This window comes from Passer domesticus, chromosome Z (assembly GCF_036417665.1).
Source record: "Passer domesticus isolate bPasDom1 chromosome Z, bPasDom1.hap1, whole genome shotgun sequence".
NCBI classification, from domain to species: Eukaryota; Metazoa; Chordata; class Aves; order Passeriformes; family Passeridae; genus Passer; species Passer domesticus.
Genome location: NC_087512.1, coordinates 5,121,483 through 5,129,120, shown reverse-complemented (window position 1 = coordinate 5,129,120; position 7,638 = coordinate 5,121,483).

Below are 7,638 nucleotides of genomic sequence, written 5' to 3'. Positions count from 1 at the left end.
CTCCCTCTGCATGCTTGCATCAGCCACTGAGCCCAGGCCAGGAAAGCATTCTCCACACCACTATCTGTGTTCCTCATGAAAAACATTTTTTTGAATCTTTCACAGAACCAGTGCTCAGAAGTATAGATGGTTCCTTTCACAGAACCATAAAATATGCCGAGTTGGAATAGACTCATCAGGATCATTAAGTCCAATTCCTGGCCCTGTACAGAACAGTCCAAAAAATCCCAGCAGATTCATGAGAGCCTTGTCCAAACACTCCTGGAACTCCAGCAGGCTTAGTGCTGTGACCAGTGCCCTGATGTTCCAATGCCCAACCACCTCTGGGGGAAGAACCTTTTACAAATATCCCAATCTAAACAACAGTGTTGTGTCCCCTGACACAGGTTGAGGCCATTCCCTGGGGTCCTGTCCCTATCACCACCGAGCAGAGATCAGAGCCTGCCCCTCCTGTTCCCTCACAGGGAGCTGTGGCTGCCCTGGGGTCTACCCCCAGCCTCCTCTTCTCCAGCTGGACAGACTCAGTGCCATCAACTACTCCTCACACAGCTTCCCCTCACATACCTTCACTACCCTTGTGTCCCTTTTTTGGACACTCTTTAATGGTTTTGTATCTTTTTTATATTTTAGAACCTAAAATTGCTCCCAGGACTCAAGCTGAGGGTGCACCAGGTCAGAGCAGAGCAGAACAATTCTCTCCTTTATCTGCCTTGTTCTCAATTGTGGTATCTCTTAACAAAAAGATAGAAAAAGCTTTCCTTGATATCTGTGCCTTTTGCATCTATGTGTAAGCAGGTTTTGACATGTAAACCAGAAAAAGCTGGGAGAAGATTCACATTCAACACAACCACTTATCAGGGGTTTCCCACATTCAATTCCCAAGGAAGATATGTCTTCAAAATCTATGTGTAAAGATTTTTCATTATAAAAAAGAACTTTGTGCAACCTACCACATCTCTTTAGGAGACGAAATTTAGCAAGGAGCCTTACTTATTAGCTGTTGCCCTGTAAAGAAGAAGAATGTCCATTAGTTATTCATTCACTTCAAATCAGAGAATCATAGAATGGTTTGGGTTGGAAGAGACCTTAATGACCACCTAGACACAACTCCCCTCTTATGGGCCAGGTGTAAGTGAAACAGGATGTAGCAAGCAGAGGAGATAGGTTGATTATTTAAAGTAACCATCATGGCCAGATAGAGACCAAACTTCAGCCAAAAAGGATCTGGATGAGAATCTTGTCTGGGTCTTGGAGTCTATTCTCCATCCTGGAAGTGTTCAAGACCAGGCTGGATGGAGAAGGTGAAAGGTGCGAGGAGATGTGTCCCTGACCATGGCTGGAATAACTTTCAAAGTCCCTTCTACCCCAGCCCAAACCATTCCATTATTCTATTTCACTTAGATCTTCCTGAAAATATATAAAAATTATACAAATAAACGCACAGACACACACACACTTACAAAATTCACCTTCCATACCACACCGGAAACCTTTCCCAAGCATAGCACATTAACCCCAAGGAGGTTAGGAACTGGTAAGAGGATTTTAACACATAGGTAAAAAAACCCACTCCCCTTGGTGAAACAGCTGCTTTCACACACTTGTTCAATGCTGCTTTCCATATATGCTGCACAGCCTTGGAATCAAAAGGTCCTCTCCAGAGGAAAAGATCACAGGTGGCAATCTGAGACACCCTATTGGTGTTCAAGCTCACAATGTTATGAAGTCAATAGAGTGCAGAGCTTTTTTAGACAGTTGCTTCCAGTGGTGAAGACAAATGAAGAACAACACCCAATGAGCTGTGACTGGAACCCTACAAAATGTTTTGCTCATAAACTGAATTTTCATGCATGAAAAATAAAAAACCTTTAGGGACCAGGACTGCTTGATGGTTATTTTAAAAAGCTGAAAATTTGGAAACCAAATTTCATCTGCATCTTTTTCTCAATCAAGTGTTTCTCAGCATATGCGTCGGAATTTCAAACAGTTTTATTTTTATTTTTTAGCCCAGTGTCCCATGAGCAGTTACCATATGTAAAAAAAACAGCTTTTGCCAGCAGGATAAAAGCAGAGAAGCAACAAGGTGCTAAGTGTGGAACTTCTGTACAGCATCAAATATTACACAAAAACCAAAGAACAGTTTTCACAAAAGCTGACAAAACTGAATTGAGACCTTCTTATTTATTCAGAGTGGGTTTGTTTTGCTTTTTTCTTCTTTTCCTTTTGTGAAACTATATAGACTTTCAGGAAATCCTTTTCTCATTCAGTTTAGGGATTATTTTCATTCATTTTAAAAGTAATCCATAAAAATTGCATTCACATCTAAAAAGTGGTCCTGGATTTTTCATAATTGTAGTAGTGATTAGAATGAAATCAAATAGAGTGACTTGTTCTGCCTATGTTCTTACAACTTTCCTTCAGTATAAAAAAGGAAAAAGTAGTTAAGATAAAAATAATTTTACTCATTATTTTTTGTAAATTATATTCAAAGTTATTTTCAGTTCTCAATGTTATGAGTGTAATATGCAGCACTTCCTTCTTTGTGGCTTTCAGACTTATGTGATGTTTCCTGACTTTGGAAGTATCCACTCATTTCTAATGCATTGTCTCAGCAAGCTTCAGTCATCTGGGTTATTTCAGGACCAATTTTACCCACTCGAGGAGGTGGCATACTTCATGCTCCTTGTCATGTTGATGCAGTTGTCTGTGGTTGTATTGTATATTGCTCAAATATTCCCTTCTAAAATTGAATTATCAATTCAGAAGCTACCACAGGCTTCAGGACACTGGCAGTAAGGTACCTCCTGAGACACAGAGTCCAGACTTGCTTTTTGCAGGCAACATTGAAAACTCAACCCTTTTATCTTTGTTTTGCTTCTGTGACCACATTACCAAGTCAGTTCCTGAGCCTCCTTCTCCTATTCTTAGAAAATAATTTAAAACCTTGGCTTATTTGCTTTCCAGCCATTATATACGTATTTCCTCTTCTACTGGCATGTCTCTTTCTCTCTAAGTAGCCTGTCTAGCTTTCTAATGTTTACCCTCTCAAAATGTTTATTTTCTGCAGTCATATTCTGTCATCTTTCATTTTGCCAGGCTAAAAGCACCCAGCTGCTTTCATCTACAGTAGTTTGATGGATTCCCCATTCTCTGGTCTCTGTAACAGTCCCTCTTTGTGCATTCTCCCATTTGACTTTGTTCCCATAATTATTCCTGGTATTTCTTATCAAGGCACAGGAGTACATCATACAAGCGACATTTCTTCTTCCCTGTATCTCCAGGATCCTACAGCTATCCAAATTAAACTGATAATAATAATTGCTGAAAAATAGCTCCACCCAAGATGATTATCTTTATCCCTATCAGTTTTTGTTCTAAAAGCAAGAGTCTTACTATCTTTCTTGGAGAGCACAGTATGGCAATTCAGTCTGTTAAATTAATTTTGTTTCAATTTCTTCTGTCCTCAAGACCATGCAGTTATTCCTGTGTGATATTTTCATCTTTCTCTAAATGATAGATCTTCTCATAATAACTTAAACTAGCACATCTAATTTCAAATGTAAAACCTTGATTTACAAAACTTTCTGTTGTTTTCCTGTTTGTGGTGAAATCTGGTTTTACTGCAGTATTTTTACTGTGGAAACAGTTCAGTTAGCTAGTGGAAAGAAATTAGTTGTTAAAGAAAAATTGGGATTAGTATATATTGAAAATTGGCATTTTGAGCATATGGAATTGCTGTTTTGACACACATATGTTTAATCCAGAATTTACAGTAAATTGTCTTAAATAAAGAGATTCTTAACTCAGTGTCTTGAATAGAAGCTGGAAGAAAACCCATCTCCTTTTCTTTTCCCCTCCTTTTTAAAAGAAAAAAGTATTTTCTCTTTCATGTACACATACACACACAACCACTCTCTTAGCTATTCATTACATCCTTAGAAGAGAACTAAAGTTAAACTATCCTCTGAGGATAACAAAATGCAAAATTAACTCTGGACTGAATGAAGTGCATATGGCCATGGAGAATTATTTGTGAGCTATTCCCAGTGAAATGTGCATATCTAATTTGATTCCAGTTGTGTTTCATGAAGAAATAAAATCTTTAGTGTCACATCCCTATTGCAATGTTTTTCACCAAAATTTAAGTGTCAATCAGCACCAAAACTTTCTCATTGAACTCTCCTTTTCCCTACTTTGTCTTCTATTTCTCCCTCATATGTTCAAACTCCACACACAAGAAAAATTCAAGAACAGGTTATTCAGATTGAAGTAGTCTTTTCATGGCAAAAAAAAAAAACCCAAAAACAATTTCACTGTTGTGCTGTGTTTAGGGGTTCAGCATGGTTATGCCATTCTGGACACCCATGTTAGTATTTTCAGGCCCTCTTGAGAGCACAGGGACGGGATTTACAATATATGTTTCAGAATAATGCTTCTTTATAAGCTGGAAATCTGGTGAGTATAATATTTGACACTGTCCTACATGACAAATTGTTTCTCAAAAGGAGAGGAATGGATTTTAAGGATAGAATATTAAGTGGATAAGGAATTCACTGGGTGGTCAGACTCAAAAGGTTGTGGTCAGTGGTTTGATGTCATAGTGGAGACACCTCAAGTGAGAGCTGGGACTGACACTGCTTGAGTTTTTTGCTGTCAAAATGGACAGCAGGGTCCGAGGGCACTGTCTGCACTTTTGCCAACAACACTGAGCTGTGAGGAGAGGTCAAATGGTGGGGGGAAGTGATGCCATCCAGAGCAACCTGGACAGGATGGAGAGGTGGGACTGTCTGAACCTCGTGGAGTTCAACAAGGCCAAGCCTCAAGTCCTGCACTTGGGTTGGATCAACCCCAAGCATAAGTAAAGGCTGAGACGAGAATGGTTTGAGAGCAGCTCTGGGGAGAAGGACTTGGGGGTGATGGTTGGTGAGAAGCTCAGTATGACCCAGCTACATGCATTGGCAGCCCAGGAAGCCTCAGCTGTGTCCTGGGCTGCATCCAAAGCACCACAGGCAGCAGGTCAAGGAAGGGACTCCCTCTCTGCTCCTCTCTGTTGAGACTCTACCTGCAGTGCTGCATCCTGCTCTGTGGTTCCCAACATAAGTAGGATGTGGCCTGTTGGAGTGACTCCTGAGGAAGTAGAATGGTCAGGATTCATCCTTTCCACTGTCTCTGAGTAACTCTGATTGTTGAAACACAATACACTCTTGTCCATCTTTTCAAATCCACCTGGATTGCTGCTTAATCTAAATGCCCATAGGAGGATCTTTAACCTGTCATTTCTCCACCAGTCTCCTGAGAAACATCAAAGATTATTTACTTATAGAAGATATAAGTCAGCTTTTTCCAAAGTCAGAAGATATGTCAGAAAATATGGAACATGCTGGAAAATTTTTTCCTGCAAAATCAAAAGGGAATTTTTGGTCAGGTTTTCAGAATTTGAATGAAAATATAGAAATTATTTCAGCTTAATCACTTTCTAACAAGAGACTAGTCTCAATAACAATGGATGCTCCAAACAGCAAACAGAGACTGTAGAAACCAAACCCTCCTTATATTTTCTGTAAAAGAGTCTTTGGTTGTATTTTGTCCTCTTCAAAAGATTTTTTTTGCAAAATCAAATTGCAAAATTCTATGAAGACAGAAAACTGCAAAACTGGTTGGTATTCAACTCCAGAAATTAGCAAAAACTGGAAAAGGAATAAGGCTTGGTTAGGGTGACATATTCTAGAATGGAAGCATTATGTTTTCCTGAATTTGGATAGAAAAATGTAGTTTAAGAGGAAAAAAATATATTTCAGAATATTGTTACATTCTAGGAACTGTAAGATTTTATCTGGGGCTTACAAGTCCTTTTTCCTCCTCTAAGCAATCAAGAGTTCAGATGTAGAAGGAGCAGACATCAGTCAGGTACTTATTCTTTGACTATTTGCTAAAAAAACCTAACCAGAATGAATTGAATGTCAGAATAAGTCTCATGACTACCTTTTCCTAATATCAACTGTGAGAATAAACACTATTTTTATTCAGGTAATTATAACCTGTCTAAAGTCACTTCCCCCACCACTTTGTGGCTCACTCATTTTTTCCAGAAATACCTTTCAGGAAAGGTTTTATTGACAGGGTATATTGTTACTTATGTAAATGGATAAGAAGCAACAGCCTAGCAAATGGCACCTCTTATTATGAGGAAATTGAACTGCAAGGTTTTTTTCATCTTTAAAATTAACTTTAGAAGAGACTGTCATGCGTTGATCATTTCTCACTCATGGCAAACAAGGCTGTAATATATCATAAGTGAAAAAATAACCCAATAATGCAGCACAGCAGCAAGACAATCAAACAAAAGGGGTTCATTTCATCTGTACTAGTTCTGTGTACCTAAGATAAGAATCGTGCATTCTTGTATAATCAGCAGCCAGAAAGAAGGATTTTGGGGACATAGTTTTAGAAATCTATTTTTGATGGTGTGATTCTCATACAAATATTCTCCAAATATAAAGGCAGCTTGAAAGCAGATGTCAGTATTGCAAGAGCTACATTTACTTACATAACACCAATGCAGATGTTTGGCAGGTGCTTCTCTGTGCTCTGAGGCATGTGTGATGCCATTGCCCCTCAAATTCCTTTTACTGCCTTCAGGCACTTATGGTTGCTCCAGAGTAAAGATATAACATGGAATAATTTGGTTCATTTCAGAGGAAAATAAAATTATTCCTTTAATCAATTTCAGTACTTCCACATCACTTCAGTACTTCCCATCACTTCCACAGCTTCAGACTCCTGGACATGAAGTCAGGTGCAGATTTTGAGGAGAAGTCATGAGGAAGAGGCACATGTACAGCATGGCTGAATGATGCAAACAGGCAGGAGGAGACTGAGCACTTCAAAGAGGGGAGGGGAGGGAGGGAGGGGAGGCAGGAAGGAAGGCAGGAAGGCAGGAAGGAAGGCAGGAAGGAAGGCAGGAAGGAAGGAAGGAAGTGTCGGAAGGAAGGAAGTGTCGGAAGGAAGGAAGGAAGGAAGTGTCGGAAGGAAGGAAGTGTCGAAGGAAGGAAGGAAGGAAGGAAGGAAGGAAGGAAGGAAGGAAGGAAGGAAGGAAGGAAGGAAGGAAGGAAGGAAGGAAGGAAGGAAGGAAGGAAGGAAGGAAGGAAGGAAGGAAGGAAGGAAGGAAGGAAGGAAGGAAGGAAGGAAGGAAGGAAGGAAGGAAGGAAGGAAGGAAGGAAGGAAGGAAGGAAGGAAGGAAGGAAGGAAGGAAGGAAGGAAGGAAGGAAGGAAGGAAGGAAGGAAGGAAGGAAGGAAGGAAGGAAGGAAGGAAGGAAGGAAGGAAGGAAGGAAGGAAGGAAGGAAGGAAGGAAGGAAGGAAGGTTGGTTCTTTCAGAGGCTTCAGGAACCTATTTTCATTCTAATACACCTTTGAGTGACTTTAGAAGTTACTAGACCATGAGGCAATGCCATCCATCACAAAAGTGTGTTAGTCCATTTTTATCAGTTGAACTTGCATAAGTGGCCACATGCATGTAATCCTATTGTGCTTGCTGCATGCTCAAATAGGAACAGCATTTAACAAATAATTCCAATAATTGATTAACATTCATCTAAATATAACAAACTTGAGATGGATCCATATTTGCTTTCATTCCC